Source organism: Periplaneta americana, chromosome 17, assembly GCF_040183065.1.
Source record: "Periplaneta americana isolate PAMFEO1 chromosome 17, P.americana_PAMFEO1_priV1, whole genome shotgun sequence".
In the NCBI taxonomy this organism is placed as follows: Eukaryota; Metazoa; Arthropoda; class Insecta; order Blattodea; family Blattidae; genus Periplaneta; species Periplaneta americana.
In genome coordinates, this window is record NC_091133.1 from 108086504 (window position 1) to 108106266 (window position 19763).

The window sequence follows — 19763 nt, forward strand, 5'->3', positions numbered from 1 at the left end:
TAATATCAGTGCAGTTGCAATATATTGCTATTTCATAGGCTGCAGAGAATGTAAGCTACTTGTAAAGGAATGTGATTGTCGTGTGTCTTGTTTCAGGGTGTTTTGAGGGCAGTTTGAGACTGTGGAGGAGGTAACGAGGCGCCTCTGGGACAGAAGATGGGAGACAACTGTGGATCAAATACCAGCCAGTAAACGTGCATAAACTGGTAAAGATGGATTACTAACTAATGTCGATATTTAAACAGAGTAAATCAGCAGTAGTAATAATACAGTGGCAGAATATAGTTAAGAATTTAAATTTAGTGGATTTAGGTTTCTGAAGATTTGCATGTTCTATTATCGGTGGAGTTTCAATATCTTGCTATTTCATAGGTTGCAGAGAATGTAAGCTCCTTGTAAAGGAATGTGATTGTCGTGTGTCTTGTTTCAAGGTGTTTTGGGGACAGTTTGAGACTGTGGAGGAGGTAACGAGGCAGCTCTGCGACAGAAGATGGGAGACAACTGTGGATCAAATACCAGCCAGTATACGTGGATAAACTGGTAAAGATGGATTACTAACTAATGTCGATATTTAAACAGAGTAAATCAGCAGTAGTAATAATACAGTGGCAGAATATAGTAAAGAATTTAAATTTAGTGGATTTATGTGTCTGAAGATGTGCATTTTGTATTATCTGTGCAGTTTGAATATATTGCTGTTTCGTAGGTTGCCACTTATAAAGAAATGTGATAGTGATTTGTCCTGCTGTAGGGTATTTTGGAGCAGTTGTGGACTGGAGGCGGCTCTGGGACAGGAGATGGGATGCAGTTGTGGATGAAATACCAGTCAGGAAACTTGCATAAATTGGTAAATATTAATTACTATGTTGAAATGTAATGCTTTGAAAGTTTTGGGTATAAACTTTGGATCTGGATTATTGTTTTGTGTATTATAGACAGTGGGTACAGGGTGAAAGGGGTATGACTACATTAATTTGAAGAACAGAATCTTTAGGTTGTAAGTAACGGAAAAGTGAAATGTCATTTTGGTATTTGAATAATGGCTTAGGCAAAAGAAATAATTCCTGTGTAATGTTTGAATGCCATTTGTGGTAAAAGTACTGAGTATTGAGGCAAGATATGAATGTGAAGAAAAAGCAGCCGATAAATTATTGCTTTGTCATTTGTTTGAGGGCGGCCAGGTAGCTCAGTTGGTAGAGCAGCTGGTTACGGACTGGGAGGTCTGGGGTTCGATCCAAGGTGGTGACTGGGTTTTTTCTTGTTAGCAAACTTTGAGAGCAGCCCCGAGGTTCACTCAGCCTTCTATAAAATTGAGTACCGGGTCTTTCCCGGGGATAAAAGGCGGTCAGAGTGTGATGCCGACCACACCACCTCATTCTAATGCCGAGGTCATGGAAAACATGGTGCTCTATCTCCATGCCTCCCAAGTGTCTTCATGGCATGTTACGGGGATATATTTACCATTTGTTGGAAAAAATACTTGATTTGTGTAAAAATGTTATTAAAAACACATTTACAGTGTGATGGAACTTTGAGGGATATTTTGCATCACAGCAATTTAGGGTTGTTTGGCAAGTGTATGCTGAAAGTATGGTTATATTGATAAAGAAGTATTGCCTTGTGTCACACAGATCACAGCTGTGGATTAGATTTAAGGAATGTTAGAAATGGTACAGTTGATTAAAAATCGTAAAAGAAAAGTTCACGGGTGACTATAATTTTTTTGCTGTAAGAAAAATCCTAATGTAAACAATACCACATTGGCTTCATTGGCCGCTGGTGCCATAGATTGTCAATACGTGTTCCCGCCTACTGTTGCACATTCTGTTTCATGTTAAACATTTCCCGTTATTCGTCAAGTAGGTCTAACCTCATTACTACGCATTCATTTGCTTAGGAAACATTTACTTTACAATTACTGTGATGAAAACTCGTTTAACTTATTATATACATTTAAGACTATTTGTTTTTCTCCGCTTTTGAGATGGTTTATACTCTTAAGTTTAATAACCACACACACAGAGGATGCAGAAGCTATACTTCAGTACCACGTGCTTACGTGAACAACTATGAGCTCGAGTGACGCCAGCTTGTTACAAGAACAGACTACAGCTTGTCCAAGTCAAGTCTGTGAGTGGGGATATCGGGATGGAATGTAGAGGCAAAACACTGTTGCCACATAGGTCACTTGATGCTCAGATTTCAACATGTGCACATTGTTTAAAATACACTGTGGAGCGCACGGATTTTTTGTCCTTGTCTTCAGATAAAGGCAAGAGTTGTGCTGTCTCCCAGCCTTCCCCCCCTCATGCAACTTTCTCTCCTACGCTCATGCTTGCCAATCAGAACTCCAAACCTCACTGTCAAGCAGAAGTAGAAGTACAGTCTATTTCAAAGTGTCTTAAATTGTTACCGCTCTATGAACTGAAGTGCAGTAGGAAAACTTTGCTGTCATATGAGACTGTACTGGTCTCCTCTCGTTACCACCTCCTTTCACTACAGAACTGCCTCCAACTTCCCCTCTCGGCTTGCAGACTTAACTTGGTCGAGCTGTACCTCGGTATTACTGTATGTATTCATCCGTGTTCATAACAAAATATAAAAGTAGCTTTTCTTTTACATATGAGTGAAGTTATATGTTTCATTGTATTTAACAACTAGAATTTAATTTTTCATTTTCATATAATACAAGATGATAGTTTTCAAATATGAAGTATATTTTCCTGCGTTGTGTGAGTGTTTTGACTGTGAGTCAGTCACGGGAATGACAGCCATGTGCTTGTGTTTACATTAGGATTTTTCTTACAGTGAAAACAGTATAGTCATGGATATTGTTTTCAATGCTGCTGAGATTTTAGAATTCGGGTGCTGGCTTGAATATGTGTAGTTAATGTGGAATAGTGTTATGGTACAATTGAAATCCATGTGCGTGGATACAGTTGTAAAGGAAAATTGTTTTGAAGTTTACTTATGATTATTGATAGAGCGTTTTAAGATTAGAGAGAGGGGGGGGGGGGGTTAACAAATTAATTTTCCTGGTATTGTGGATATTGTTTCCATCTGAGTGCAGTCCTGTTAGGTGAAATAAGAATAAGGAATACTGTGGTCGCGCAGGTAGAAAATTGATTTTCACCTCATTGCACTGCTGTTTAGTGAAGTACTCTTTCGATACATTAGAACCTCTATTATCCATGGTAATGAAGGGGGTGAACTGAATGGTTAATTGAAAAAATGGGATAATCCGTACTATAATATAGTTTCATAAATTAAGTGCATAGGCCTAAGGCTTAGGTCTATAGTTCCGAAATTTTCTATGTGCTCTTATGTTTAACATGTTAGTTAGTGGATCAGAAGGTCACTAATTTAAGTTTGGTTGTCATTGACGGGTTTTAAGTGACAAGGAAATGTTTGTGATGGTTGTCAGAGGAAAGATAAGAGTAGAGGTGTCGTGTTGTAGATTTACATTCTCGTACTTTATACACTTTATCTTTGTTTTACGTGGTACAGTCATTAAGTTCTAATAGGGTAGATACACCATCTGTGGCCACTTTTAGGATTATTTTTAAGTTTATTTTCAAAAATGAATAAATGGGACACTATAGTCCCCAACTTTCTTGAGGTATGTGTTAACTAATATGTTTACTATGAACTGTTTTATTAGCATAACTCAAAAACAAATACATAGACTTACACAAAAACTTTTATACATGTTTACAATTTTCACCATTTGTGGCCACGTAAACCCCATTTTTGGCCACCCGCTTGTACCATATGTGGCCATTTTTGTTTTTGCCATTACATTGTCTCAATCTTTCATTTCCATAAATTTAACAAGATAAGGGATAAATTACTGTAATTTGAGTTTACAAATGAGCATATGTTTTGCAGCAGACAAATCTGAAATACAAATAACATACTATATTAAGCTTACTAAATAAACAGAAAAATCTTTCCACATTCAAACGTTTAAAGCCTTCAGAGAAAATGAAGCATATTACACGGTTATCTTTTCTATGGAATTTGGGAAGACATGACACTCTTTCTATTTGTTCATTGTCAACTACTGATATGTCATAATTTACAAGCCATTTAAATTTATTTGCCCCAACTCGTCTAGCAAATTTCACAAGCCATCCATCAATATGTTTTTCCTGTATTAAACCCACAAATCTTCGGACACTTTTCTTGTGCCTAAATGCAACAAGTACCCAATCATTTACTTCAGCCTCTTTGGCACGAACATTTTCATCACTGAATTCGTCACAAAGTTCAGATTCAGATGAAATAGCAATGTCACTTTCGGATGTGGTTATTTCATCTTCCACCTTCCTTTGATTTTTAGTTTTTGATCTTTAGGACACTTTCTGTTTATTTTCTTTATTTTCACGCATCTTCTTAGTTTCATTGTGTTTCTGCCTTTTTTTTTTTTTTTTTCAATTTGCTTGCTTCACAACTGTCATATTCATTCTTTCATATTTATACAAAGTCAGAGGAGGTGCCAATACTCCAGATGAATTCACTGTGATAAGTGTTGTAATGTTCTCCTTATCACTAGTCTTTGACGTGTCATAAACATGTTCACCTTTGGGTGCAAGAACTAAGCCTCCTGCGGGTGAAAGGTAGAATGAAGTTTCATCACAATTCCACACTTTCTGGGGATCCTGTTCTTCAGAAGTAAGCAGATCAGTAATTTCCCTAAACCAATTCCGGATTTTTTCCTCTGTGATTAATGCCTGAGTCTTGTTGATCTGCTCTGCTTGTTTCATACTTAGATCAGGATGTCTTCTCACAAATGCATCAAACCACTTACGTCCAGGTCTGCAATTGATGAATGGTGTGTTTAGTTTACAGCTTCGTACAATTTTTTCAACAGAATCCAGCAATCTTTCTTTGTTTATTGGAAATCCAGACCTTGCACAACTTTGTCCAACTTTTCCAGATGATTGAGGTGCAAGTCCTGATAGTTTGTTCCTTAATGTAGATCTGGGAACATTAAAGGTTGTGGCAGCTGTTGCAGCTTTCATTCCTTCTCTCACTGCATGCAGAGCACGTGATACTTTTATATTCACGATTTTTCTTAGAACTCATGTTAAGTAAAAGTGCTATAAAAGAAAAATAAAATAAAGAAAACCCAAAATATTAGAATTTCCTAACTGGAATAATAAATTACAAAAGTGGTCAGAAATGGTGCTTAAGTAACCCCTATTTGTGGTCATTATTGTGACCACAAATGGTGCTTGATACTACATTCATGTTCCATTTGTGGCCATCCCTGGTATCAAGGATTGCGATTATGTTTTCATAAAATATTGAATATCAGTAGATAGCTTTATGCTTTGAGATGGATCACAACAACAATATCATATAACTTTATAGAAACTAGTACAGATTTTATATTGTAATTCTTACCTGCAACTCTAAAGAAAATACGTAAGCAAGAAGCACAACTTGAATACATTTATGAATTAACCATTTTGTAGAACAAAAGATTGGAGCTGAATGGCAACCAATCAGAATCATGGTTGCACAGCAACACACTGGAACATGTTAGCATGATTCCCATTGCCAGAACTAAATTAGACACTTAATATAACATTTTAAATTCTAAAATGGCCACAAATGCTACGTCTACCCTACTGAGTGCATAGTGGCGTTGTGGTGCACTATACTGCATAGGTGGAGCCATGATATGATACCTTGTCAGTTAGTCTCTCGACCCAACAAGAGACAGTCGAGTGCATGCACTATAAGCAGAGCTACGGTCTTTGTTGTGACGGTGATTTGAATGCGCACGTCGGAACCCGAGATGTCACAGTTTGAGCAACGGGCAAACATCAAGTTCTGCCAGAAATTAGGCAAAACTGCTGCCGAAACGTTTCAAATGATACAGCAAGTTTACGGTGAGGACGCAGTGAGTTGCAGTGTTGTGTTTAGGTGGCACCGACGTTTTTTGCGAGGAAGAGACAGTTTGGAAGATGTGTGTACTGGTCGGCCACAAACAATTTGAACCGAGTGCAAGATCCAAGAAATTGCAATGTTGGTGTGTGCTAACCACTCCCAATCGGTAGACGATATCGCAGCAACAGTAGGGGTCAGCCGTGGTACTTGCTACAAAATTCTGTCTGATGACCTGAACATGTCTCGTGTTACCCAGCACAGTGTGCCACGAATCCTGTCGCAAGACCAACGTGATGATCGCATGACGATTTGTGGTGACCTCATCAGTAGTGCTGACGATGATCCGATGTTTCTCAACCGGATAATAACTGGAGAAACTTGGTGTTTCCTTTATGATCCGCAACTGAAACGACAATCCGCCACTTGGAAAACGCCGTTATCACCACGACAGAAAAAACCGCGACAAGACAGGTCAAAAGGCAAGGTGATGCTTGAGCTGTTTTTTGATTCAAATGGAATTGTTCACATGGAATTCATCCCAGAAGGTGCAACTGTGAACAAAACTCGCTACAAAGAGATCCTTGGCCGTTTATGAGATTCAATTTGCCATAAGTGACCTGAGTTCTGGCGTACAAAGAATTGTTGCTACATGACAACACCCCTGCACATTGCTCTGTCCTTGTCCAAGAGGAACTTGCAAGAGAACAAGTGACAGTTGTTCCACACCATGCGATTTTTTTCTCTTTCCTCACATGAAAGCAACCCTATGTGGGCGTAGATTTTATTCTTCCGAAGAGGTCATGACTGCACAAGAGAAGCCATACGGGACCTTCCTGCCAACATCTTTCAACGGTGCTTCCAGCAGCTATATGAATGTTGGCAAACGTGCATAACGGCCAACGGAGACTATTTTGAGGGAGGATGTGGTTCTGTTTAAATGTATGCCGTGTTATGCAGCATCTTGTGATACATCCAGAGTCTTGTGGGAGCCTATCCTCTAGGTGTCAAGTCTTAGAACTTAATGACTGTACCATGTATAATAAATAGTGCACAGTTGTAAATTGTAACGCCAATCTCGTATTGTAATTCGACATGAGCTATAGATTGTACTTGCACTTGTTTTTTGATACTAAGCTGAACACATTTTTTTTCGACACTCTTTAAAGACATTTTGCATAGAAGTTAAACAGTATGGCTGCTCGAACAGTAGGAGAAAGACGAAATGATGCACGGGTTTGCAATTGTGTGAAAGTTACTGAGGTCATTTCTTTGAAAGCAGATAGTGACTATTTACAAATAACTGCTTCTGTTGCTGGAAGTGTGCGGAAGCATTCCTACGACATATCGTGTAATGGTAAGGGCTTATAGAAAATAGAACGAGAAAATCAGTCTGATAATCCGCTGATCGGTTAATAGGGTGACAGAAAATCGGGGTTCTACTGTACCTAATTGCCTTGTGAACATAGACATATTTGTAATGATCTTAAATTCTTGTGCTGCTGGTAGTGATGAAATGAAATAATTGAGAAAATATGTTGTTGTTGTTGTTGTTGTTGTTGTTATCTAATGCCGGGCCTTGGCAATGAAGCCATTAGCTTTCTTGCTCTCCAATATTTCTCTGTGGTGGATCCATCAGGTAGAACTTGACAGGTTATGAGATGATCTTGAGTCATTTCTTCTTCTTTGTTGCATAGAGGGCAATTTGGATTTGTGTAAATTGCTATTTTATTCAAGTGTTTGGCCAAATAATCGTGTTCTGTAAGCAGTCTGAATTTTGCTACTGCAGATTTATGTGGGATTTGTTTAATAATTTGTGGGTTTTTTATTAAAATGCTCCATTTTTTATCTTTGGCTTTGATACATGGTGCTTGGTTTTATATTTATTTTTAATTAGTCTTTTGATGGATGTAAAAGGTAGGCTTGTATTTGTATTCTGAATTAAATTGGATCCTTTTTTGGCAAGAAAGTGAGCAGTTTCATTTCCAGCAATTCCGCAATGTGCAGGTATCCATTGCAATTGAATTCTTTTCTGTAGTTTTTGAAGTTGTTGGATCATTTTGTGACATTCTTTAATTTGGATTGACATCATTTTATATGAATTTATTGCATATAATGCTGCTTTAGAATCAGAGAGAATGACAGCATTTTGAAATTTATCTATTCTGTATAGTAGGTGTTGGAGTGAGATATGAATAGCCATTATTTCCGCATCAAAATTTGTTGTACGATGTCCTGCTGGTTGATAAAATGAGAATAACGCACACGTAATTCCTGATCCTGAGTTGTTATCGATAGTAGACCCATCTGTGTAGATATGTAACCATTCTTCTGGTGGGTATCTATTGTTCACAGCTTCTAATGCCAGTGCTTTTAGTGCAGGTTTGGAAGTTTCAGATTTTGTAACTGGTTCGAAGGTTAGAGGGTTTTCTCTGCTTAAAATATTTTCTTTAGATTTAGGGAGATTCAATTCTGTTTTTATTTCCGTGACTTTGGACAGGAAACTTGTTTGTGTTTTCAACTTGGTTGGTTGTAACAGTCTTTTTTCCCCATTTTGTTGTTGTTGTTAACCGTAGCATTTTTTCATGATGTGTTAGTGCCTGCTCCTCTAGAGTGAGATATATTGGAGGGTTCTGGGTTAGAGCTTGCAGTGCCGTGATTGGAGTTGATTTTGCTGCACCAGTTATTAGTCGCAGGGCCTGATTTTGGCATACTTCTAGTCGATTCAGGTTGAAAATATTGTATTTCGCATCTCTACTGAAATCCGGGAAATGCAAGTTTGATGAAGTTTTTTGTTGGGACACAGGGAGAATTGTGTGAAAACCGGGAATGTCCCAACAAAACTGGGATGTCTGTTTAGACTAACTTAATAGTACACGTAATGAGGAAATAGGAAAAGGAATTGTGAAGTAAGGTGTGACTTTTGGATAACAGTGAATTTCTCCTCCAGATGTTTTGTCTGCTGGCCAGGGGATGACCACAGGTTTTCCTGAGACCAGTGAGCAAGATTGTTAAGGCGTGAAGGATTTGAAGAGGACATCAGAAGGAGTGAAGGATTTCAAGAGGACATGAGCAGTGAAGGATTTCAAGAGGACATCAGGAGTAAAGGATTTCAAGACATCAGGAGTGAAGGATTTGAAGAGGACATCAGGAGTGAAGGATTTCAAGAGGACTTGGAAAGAAGTGAAGGATTTCAGGAGGTATGTCCTCAGCTTGAGGTTGGAAGGATTTATAATGCATGCCATAGTACATTAGAACAGATTATATAGAGGGTGAACTGTAAGTAATGCAAATAATTGTTGTGGGTGATTCCTTGAGTAAAGAGGAACGAAAAAGTGAGATAGTATTTTGCTTTATTTTGAATAGTTTTGCAGAGAGACGTGTGTTTTAAGATACATGAATTATGAGACGTTGGTGGTAACGCATTAAGTTGTGTTGCTGTGAACAAACCGCTCCACCTGAGTTGTTGAAGGTCAATGCCATCATACCATATACATTGCATTTAAATTCGTAAGAAAAAAAATAGAGAAATATTGTAAAATTTTTGTGTTAGATAATGGAGAACGAACGCTGCTTTTTGTTGAGTTAAAGAAAATCTTGAACAATTTACAATAAACTCTACAATTTTATTTTAATTAAATGTTGAGAGAAGAAATTAAATGGATAAGATTAAGAAATATATCTATGTTCTAGAGATGAACAATAGTGATGCATATTTGACGTTATGAAAATAAAATTTTAAAACATTTCGGAAAATATAAAAATTCAGTCTGGTTATTTGACATTGAAGTAAGGAACAAAATTGAAATAGTAATATTATGAAAGAAGTGTATAACAAATGAGTTTCATTTGCTTGTTTTTGTATAAAAAAATCTCGTTTTGTTGTACTACGAGCATTTTCTTGAGCCAGTTAGAAATAGTTACCTCCCACTTTAATGTTTAAAGTAGTATTCGGTAAACTTACATGGAAGAAATGAAATTTTGCGAGTCATATTTAAAAGCAATTTTTGCATATGCGAGCTGCATCTATCCAGGCAGCTTTACAGTGTTGTCACAGGAGAATGAAAGCTTCCATTGGTTTGGATGAAATTTCTGTGCATTTCATTTATTATCATAATACACTCGTCTCTTAAAGTGACTGAGCATATTGGGAATTAATTGAATAGCCTTCCCAAAATATGCTATGAGATGTTTCGTATGAAATAATTTTTTTCTCGAAAAGGAAGCAGACTGGAGCAAAATTGTATTCAATTTTTTTTTTTTTGTTTGAAACAACTGAAAGCATAACCTCTTGAAATTAATGACATTACTTACGGTTCACCTTGTAGATGTAAGAGCACCTATAGTCGACGACACCTATAGTTGACACCAATTTTTAAAATGAATTTGTGTTTTATTTAAGGTTGACAGCTATGTCAACTTGAGATTCTCAACTTAATATTACATTTAAACATGCTTCCCACAGAGTGCATGAATATCCTTATTTTTTTCGTCTGCAACTCTTAGAAGCTATAGTTGACAGGAGCTGTCAGCCTTAAGTACCGAATGCGTCATCTTTAGAAGAGAATATTGAAGAAGACGAAGCATTTTTTTTTTTTAGACAAAAGAATTGAACAGTATTCCCAGCAATCAACAGTTAAAGCATGTCTGTTGGAAAAAAATGTAGTCTGGTTTGATGGACAAATTGAAAACTTCCCAGGATAATAATGGAGCCTGCTCCACAGAGGATTCTGTGGAAGAAAGTAAAGAGCCTACAGCTACAACAAAACACAGCAGTAGATATGAATGTATTAGCGCTACAACCTCAAACAGGAGTCCTATGCCCATGATACCAGAACCACCTATGCCCCATGATACCAGAGCCATTTGAACCAGAACCACTTATGTCCACAACACCACTACCAGTTGAACTAGAACCACCTATGCCCACATAACCATAGCCAGTTGAACTATTAGAAACTTTTTCACTGTCAGAAGACAAAGCACCTGAAATGGTTTCCACAAGCAAGGGTTTTGTGCCTTGACTGTTGAAAAGGACTTTATTTAGATCTTTCCCTGTTGAAAGCAAAGGCCTAAAAAATAGAGAAACAATTTCTGCTGTAATTACCTCACCATAAGCTTTAGAATATCGTAAAAAAAAAAAAAAAAAAAAAAAAAAAAAAGGAAGATAATAACAAGAAACTGGAGAAAGAGAAGAAGAATGGAAGAGAGAAATGTCAGAATCAGCATGTTAGGTATACACACTCACGATGCATGGTAGGGGAAAAGTTAGTGGAAGGGGAATATAGGAGGAAATGCTTGTGATGCATGTTAAGAAAAACGTGATGATGAGGCATATTATGAAAATGAATGACAGGAGTCTGAGCTTGATAAAACATTGTAGGAAAATGGTCCTGGTGAAGCATGTTAGGTATACACACTTATGATGCGTGGTAGGGGAAAAGTTATCAGATGGGGAATATAGGAGGAAATGCTTGCGATGCATGTTAAGAAAAACATGCTGATGAGGCATATTATGAAAATGAATGACAGGAGTTTGAGCTTGATAAAACATTGTAGGAAATTGGTCCTGGTGAAGCATGTTAGGTATACACACTCATGATGCGTGGTAGGGGAAAAGTTACCAGATGGGGAATATAGGAGGAAATGCTTGTGATGGTTGTTAAGAAAAACGTGCTGATGAGGCATATTATGAGCAAGAGAATCTTAAAGGGGGGAAATTTCATAATTTGTGAATTTGTTGGAGGAAAGAGAAATACATCCAGATTTACTTACCTCTGTATTGTTGAAATAAAAATAATGGGTTTGAAAAGTGTTAATGCAAGTAAAACAGAATTTGAAGCAGATGAAAATGGCATTTCTTGCATGTATTTGAATCAAGTAATTGGGTATGTGGAGACTCCAGAGTGGACTATAAGGGGGGAACAGATAAGATATGTTTAGAAAAAGCGACTGAAGACAAAGGAGAAATAATTGGATCTTTCTTTGTGTTAAAGTATTTATATGAAATTAAAGTTGTTGTAAAGTAATAATACAAATATAATAAAAGCTTAATAAGTTATATAAGGTGTTTTGTTGTGTATCCCACTCACATTTTTTTTCAGGCTATAAAAAAAAGCGTCAACTATAGGTGCATGCCAAGAGATTATTATTGATAAATGTATTTTTGAAACACATATGTAGATTAAAGTAGGGATTTGGAGGCGTCAGTTTTTGAGATTGTTTCTTACAGTAAAGTACAGTCAAGAGGATTGAAAAAAAAAAAAAAAAAACAGTACGTGTTTCCTTAACATGTCGACTACTGGTGCTCTTACCTTATAGGTTTATTAGAAAAGACAAAGTAGATACATATTGAGATAAATGCATTTTCTACTTACTATATGCCAGCTGATTGCGGTGAGATTTAACATGAGTATCCATCATGATATGCCTTAACCTTTATATGCATTTAGGTGACACCATAACTCTGTATTTACGTTTTATTGCTATTTCTTTCTAATACTCTATGTAGACTCGTTTAATTACTTGGTATTTATGCAGTGATGTTAATATTTGGTCTTTCTAAATGCCATCTATAGTAGTGTCTATCTCTTTGTATTGTTATATATTAATTGTATCCTAGTTTTTTACCATGGTCCTGTTTTGTCCATAAGCATGCATCATTTACAAGTTGATGTAAAATTTGTAGTTATCACTATTCATTACTAGGTGCATTTTAGTTTCCCTGTCACTCTAGGCTATATGCTGCTTTATCTAGTAGAACTATTTGCCCTAGTGAAGTTATTGATTATGTAATATTTATGATTTAGTATTTGATGTACAATTTTCACATTTTCTTTCTGATCTTTCTTCCACTTTGACTTATACTCATGAATATTCATTGGTACACTGTTACTATATAGTACTGGTCTTGATTTTATCTTTGTGTTTGTTGCTATATATTTATAGTTGCATTTCATTTTCTATTGCTATTATCCCTTGCATTGTCGTCCTTCACTTTGGCTGGCCTTGTTCTTTCGTATCATGTAAACCTTTTTGATCAACTAACTCTTGACTTTCTTGTGGTAGTGATCTTCCTTGTATCTGCGTTACTTATTTGATGTGTTGTGCTTTGTTGATGCAGTTTTGAATCTCTCCTTCCTCTTGTCTGTTAACTATCCTTGGTTTGCCCGTGCTGATTTGTAGCTTTGTTCTTTCTTACACTCTGGCCGTTGGTATGATTATGTATTAATGATAACTGAATTGCTGTTGTTTTGAAATATTTTGGTCAAAATGAGTGTAGAACTGATTCTGAAAGAGAGTCAAACTTGGTGACTTATCCTGTATGATATAGTAATAGATTTGTTGGAACATAATGGTACGTCACACGTTTTCCTTGTTTGTAAAAAATATTTGAAACTGAAATTGCTACTGTTTTTCATGTAGCAACTTTGCGAATATAGTTTGAAGTTCATATTTGGGGAATTTATAATATTTTTCTGCTCTTTAGTGATAATGCAATAGAGATGGTTTTCTAGAGATTTTTTCGTGAATGTAACTGCATGTAGTTGAAAATATCAGCTGGCATAGTGTAGTGGAAAATGAAATGGTTTGTGGAAAACATGAAATGCATTGTATTGTGTACATGAGAAATATGAGGAGTTAGATGCAATTGTGTGCTTTTCCAGAGGCAGTGAATTTTGTTTAGTGTATAATGTTGGTGTGTCTTTGTGATTGTAAATGATTATTAGCAGTGTGATTTGTTAAATTAATGATATGCGCGACATGTATTGGAAAGTGAATGTAATCGTGGAAATGTCTTAGTGGAAGTTGAAAGTTGAGTGAAAAATGTACTGGAATTTTTGCTTAATTGTTGTAAATTGACAAAATTATTTCATAATTACGATATTTTGAACGAAGCACGGGTTTCATAGAGAATTAAAGTTTACATATTTCATTGTTGAACATTACATAATACAGTGTGATCTTGAAGTTGTTCCACAGTAGTGGAATAAGTGGGAACCCACTAGATACCCTGGTTATATGTAGGCGTGTTAGCATTCAGTGGAATGAACCAATCACAAAGGAGTACATAAGTCTCTTGGTATTGGGACAGTGACAGACTGGTGGGAATGAATATAGAGGAAACCGTAAAGGGAGAGAGAAAAGGGAATATGGTATTAGTGAATAATGAGAAGGAACCAAATAATAATAATAATAATAATAATAATAATAATAATAATAATAATAATAATAATAAATGAACTTAACCATTTAAATAAGATTCTGAAAATGTCCTTGATTCTGATGAAGGCATAGATCCATACACTTTATTTTATTATTAAAGAAGTTAATTAAAGTTTCTTTAGTCACAGAATTTGTATAATTTCTTACTGCCAATTTTAGGGTTGCCTTGATATACTGTCGACTTAGCAGCACCTCAAAAGAAATAATTGGGTGGAGTCAGATCAGGGAATCTTGGAGGCCATAGTCATTGCGAAATTATCCTCTCTCCAAAAAATGTCTCCTAAGAAATTCATCGATGCATGAGAGAGGCTTTATGTGTAAAAATTGTCGTATCCAACATTTGAACACCATGGTGCTGAATCATACTCTGGAACCGTTCCCAATAATGAATATGTTTCTCGTAGTTGACAGGTTTTCCGTCACTTTGAAAGGAAACAAATGAAGTTCTTGTTTCACTGCTTTATGTGCCATAGTATATGAAATGTTTGTCTGTGGATGATTTTGTTGGACTTTTAAGCTTCTTGTCAGGAATATCTAAAAGTGTATTTCCTGTTAATGCAGGGGGTTGCCACTCCTCATAGCATCTTGTACAGAACCGATGTCACAAAATTTATTTATGAAATTTTAGGTAGGATTGTGATGTGGTAATTTGGAGTTTGGAAACTGCTCTGAAAATTGTTGTTGAACTTTCGCTCTGTATTGGCCGCCTTGTCTAAACACTTTCTCGAGTAGAAAAACATGTTCTATCGTAAACATTTCAACTCTATCAGAAGACACGTGTTAAGTCTGGAAGACAGTCTGCACGACTGTTATCTGCAACCCTTGTCACAATGGGGATGTCGAGAGTGTGTAAACTTCGTTGACCTTGGCCAAGTCTTAAGAGTGTTACCAACTGCTTTTTGGGCGCTTGACCGGCATTGTAACTGTGGTACTGTGGAGGGACTAAAAGATGACACTGTATATGTTGTGTGTGGCAATGATGTATGCATAATTTGGGGAATAGGGCACTTTGTCTTTGCTGCTAATGTAGAAGGCATTGTAGTCTCCTCTTTTGAGTTAAATGAGATTGAATTATGAGTTTATGCACGAAATTGCTTGTTTGTGTTGTAGGAAATATCATAAAGTGATTATAAAGAAATGACACTGCTAATGATTATGTTTCATATTGTACAGTGTGTTTGCTTCCCCCTGCAGCCGGGTGATTAACAGCAAGCATGTGGAGCAGCAATAATATAGCCTACCAAGATGCTGTCACCTGTGCTTAAGACTCACTCAAGAGCTGTCCATCATTTTTCAGTCAGCTGACTTAATTGTGTTCTGTTTCAACAATCAGTTTGCTTTACTAAAGAGCTTTTAAAAAAAAAAAAAAAACACCTCAAGGCTGCGCTTGCTGGCCGGCGGCAGGGGGAAGTGAACGCACTATATTACACTGTATCTGAGTTCATACTTTACTGTATATACTCACATTATAGACGCGAGTGGGTAATGTATGTAGCCCAATTTGTGGCAGTATTATGTAGGGAGAGGGAATTTGTTGATAATGTATGGATTTCACTTTGAGTTGCTACATGTTGTATTATTGGATGCACTTGTCATGTGAAAGTTGTGAAAGGAAAATGTGATCAGTTAGGATAGGTGAGTTTGGAAAGTTAATTTATTTATTTATTTTTGCTGTTGCAAGGAAAAATGACATAAATTGAGAAAGATTGAATAATACTATTGTAATACTTGTATAAGAATATTGTCCAAAATTGAAAATAGCTTACCAATTTCACATCGAAATACATATTATAAATTATTGTATAAATAAATTATAACAGAGTCACATCTGAAAAAGCAAAAATGCAAGTTGAATGGCAGATTGCAGAGTGAAATGAGTTACAGTTGGAAAAGTTGCAGAATATTACTGGAATGTCTGATGTGGAAATGAGCTGTGATTATTGACCGGGATATCTTTTTTGATGCAAAGATTATGGGGAAAAGTGCGTCTATAATGTGAGTAAATGTCATATTTAGTTATTGTGTTAAGCTAGATATACACACACACACACACACAACAATAAATTGTAACAATTAGGTATGTACAATTATATGTAGTGTGCGCTTACTATCTGTATGGCAGATATGTATTTTTGTTGGTCATTTCTCATGATTGACATTGATGAAGATAGGAGTTTTAGGTATAGTCGGTTGTTCTTGTTTGATGTACATCATCTTGGGTTGTTAGGTATTGTTCTCTGCTGCTGCTGATTTTTGTGATTAATTCGTTGTTGTCGTCAGTAGGTTTCTGTTGTGATTGGGGTGCAAATCTTGTTTTTTGCTTCCCTCCCCCCCCCCCCCCTCCGTTTTTTTTTTTTTTTTGGATGAATTGTTTTCTTCAATAGTTTTCTGTTGGCTTTTGTCGAGTTTCCTTTTGCACTGAATGTCTTTCGTGATTGAGGTGTATATATTGTGTCTTTCTTTTCCAACTTTTTGAGATTAATTTGTTTTATTCAGTTTTCTGTTGTCCTTTGTAGATGAGTTTATATTTTTGATTGAGTGTCTTTTCTGTTGAGGTCAGAGTGTCTGTACTTTGTTAGATGAATTCGTTTTAGTCAGTTTTGTTGGTGGGTTTATATTTTTCAGTCGACATCGTTTGAGTTGTGATCAGGGTGTATATCTAGAGTGAGGACTCAACATCGTATTACCCCTATTATAAAGAAACAAAATGAATGGCAATTCTTTATAGTAGTCTGCCACTTGTTTTCTTGTCCTTTACATCACCCGTGAAGAAGAGATTGTGTTCCCATCTGAAAATTGTTTGTTTTGGAGGAGGATCCTGTTAAAATGGTACAGGAAGTGAGTGCGCAGCTCTGTGCTCTTTTGTTTCTTGCATGGACTTAACAACTCGTAGTAACACGTTGCTCAGTGATGAAATTATACGTATCAGCCATTGTTTAGTTCATATGATCTGAAACAGAAAGAAAGAAAGCACTTAAATTTACATATGGGGTAATGGGACTTTGTGGCCTCACTGTAGTGTATTTGTGTTTGTACTTTGTTAGATTAATTGATTTTAGTCGGTTTTGTTTGTTTTTGTCGATGAGTTTATATTTTGAATGAATGTTGTGTCAGTTGTGATCAGGGTGTACGTGTAGAGTATTTGAGTGCCTGCATGGTTAGATTAATTAGTTTTCCTCAGTTGTCTGTCGGCTTTCTTTGGATGGGTTAGTGTATTTGTGCTTCTACGTTTAAAAATAAATTAGTTGTACCCAGTCTTCTGTTTGCCATTGGTTTATACCTTCGAATTGATGTTGTTTCTGTTGTGGCCAGGGTGTATTTCTGTCCCTACTTTGTTAGATTAATTTGTTTTTCTGAATTTTCTGTTTGGTTTTGTTGATGGGTTTGTATTTCTGAATCAACGTTTTTGTGTTGTGATTGGGGTGTGTATTTGTGACTATTTTGTTTTTTTTTTTTTTTTTTGGATTACTTTGTTTTACTCAGCTTTCTGTTGGCTTTTGTGGAGATGTGATATTTTTGTATTTGTATTCCTACATTTTGAGATAAATTCGTTTTACCCAGTTTTCTGTTTGCGATTGGTTTATATTTTACAATCGGTGTCGTTTGTATTGTCAGGATGTATATCTTGTGTATTTGTGGGTCTGCTTTTTGAGATGAATTCGTTTTACCCAGTTTTCTGTTTGCGATTGGTTTATATTTTACAATTGGTGTCGTTTGTATTGTCAGGATGTATATCTTGTGTATTTGTGGGTCTACTTTTTGAGATGAATTCATTTTAATCAGTTTTCTGTTTGCTTTTGTCGCTGAGTTGATATTTTTCAATCATTGTTGTTTGTGTTGTGGTCAGGGTGAATATATTGTTTATTTGTAGTCCTACTTTTTGGGATTAATTTGGTTTGTTGAAGTTTCCATTAGCTTTCCTTGATGAGTTTATATTTTTAATTCAATGTATTTTTTTTTTTGAGGACATTTGTAGATGAGGTTGTATTTTCCGATCAACGTGTTTGCTGTTGTGGTCAGGGTGTATTAGTGTCCCTACTTTGTTAGATTAATTAGTTTTGCGCAGTTTTCTGTGGGTTTATATTTTGTAATCAATGCCTACTACTTTGTGAGATTAATTCGTTTTACTCAGTTTTTACTTTGGGTTTGTGTTTTTGTAGTGTACTTTTTGAGATTAGTTGGTTTTGCTTTTGTCCATGAATCAACGTCATTTTCTTTTGTGTGTCTATTTCTTGCCCTACTGTGTGACAATTCATTTTACTGAGTTTACTGTTTGTTTTCACTGATGGGTTGATATTTTTTAGTCAAAGTCTTGTGTGTTTGTTGTGTATTTATGCCCCTACTTTGTGAGATTAATTTTAGTCGGTTTGTTTTGTTGGCTTTTATCGATGAGGTTATATTTTTCACTCATTGTCTTTCCTGTTGTGGTCAGGGTGTATTTCTGGCACTTGTTTTTAAGATTAATTTGTTCTAAACCCTATGGGTTTATATTTTCGAATCAACGTGTTTTCTGTTGTGGGTATCTTGTGTATTTGTGCCACTACTTTGTTAGATATAATCGTTTTAGTCAGTTTTCTCTTTACTATTCTCGATGGGTTTGTTTTTCAATTGGCGTCGTTTGTGTTGTGTATACTTTGTGAGATAAATTCGTTTTATGTCGATGAGTTTATACTTTTGATTGGTCTTTTCTGTTGTGAGGTTGTATATCTTGTGTATTTGTGGCCCTAGTTTTTTTTAGATTAATTGGTTTTATTCAGTTTACCGTACATATTTTTGAACGAATGTTGTTTCTGTTGTGATGTCTTGTGTTCTGCTTTCAGAGAATAATTTGAGGTTATATTTTGAAATCAACATAGTTCCAGTTGTGGTCAGGGTGTATATCTCGTGTACTTTTAGGGATTAATTGGTTTTATATATAATTTTGAATGAACGTCGTTTCTGTTATGATTTGGGGTGTATGTCTCGTGTTCTGCTTTCAGAGAATAATTTGAGGTTATATTTTGAAATCAACATCCTTCTTGGTGTGGTCAGGGTGTATATCTCGTGTATTTGTGGCCCTTCTTTTAGGGATTAATTGGTTTTGTTGATATTTTTAAGATTAATTTGTTTTCGTCCATATATTTCGTAATGAACGTGTTTTGTCCCTGCTTTGTTAGATTAATTCGTTTTCTTGAGTTTTGTCGATTGGTTTATATTTTTCAAGGATTTTCAATTTGGTTTGCTAGAGACAGGGTTCATTTCTGTAGCTTTGGATGAATGCTTTCAAGTGTTTATGGTATTTGCTTAAATTCGTTGTTGAGGAGGAAAGCGTGAAAGTATATATTATGATTTATTGTTGTGTTTTGTGAAATGACAGCTGCAATAGCAGTTAGTATGTATTGTTTTGTGATACCATATTTACTCACGTAATAGACGCTGTCGGTGCGTAGTGTTGATTATCGTCGTGTTGTTTGCTGTCTGTAATTATTGTTTTGCTTCATAATGAACCGTAATAAGTGTATTACAATGGAAATTTGAGGTTCAAAATTGTTAAATTTGCAGAAATTGGCAGGTCTTGAATTTGTAGTAGAAACGTCATTTTCAATAGTAGTAGCGTTTGCGACGTCGAAATTAGTTGTGATTATGTTAGATAATTGTGTGAT

The 19763-nt window shown here is 35.9% G+C and overlaps 1 long non-coding RNA gene across 3 annotated transcripts in view; it reads left to right on the top strand.

The window, feature by feature from the left end:
- Positions 1–17092, top strand: part of LOC138692844 (uncharacterized) — a 28757-nt gene extending 11665 nt beyond the window's left edge. Inside the window, exons 6-9 of one of the 3 annotated variants that reach the window (XR_011330145.1) lie at positions 97–206; positions 432–540; positions 752–847; positions 8846–17092. This is a non-coding gene — a long non-coding RNA (uncharacterized lncRNA). The remainder of the gene's footprint in view (positions 1–96; positions 207–431; positions 541–751; positions 848–8845) is intronic. The other 2 variants (XR_011330146.1, XR_011330147.1) reach the window with 2 other exon arrangements.
- Positions 17093–19763: the final 2671 nt, after the last annotated feature.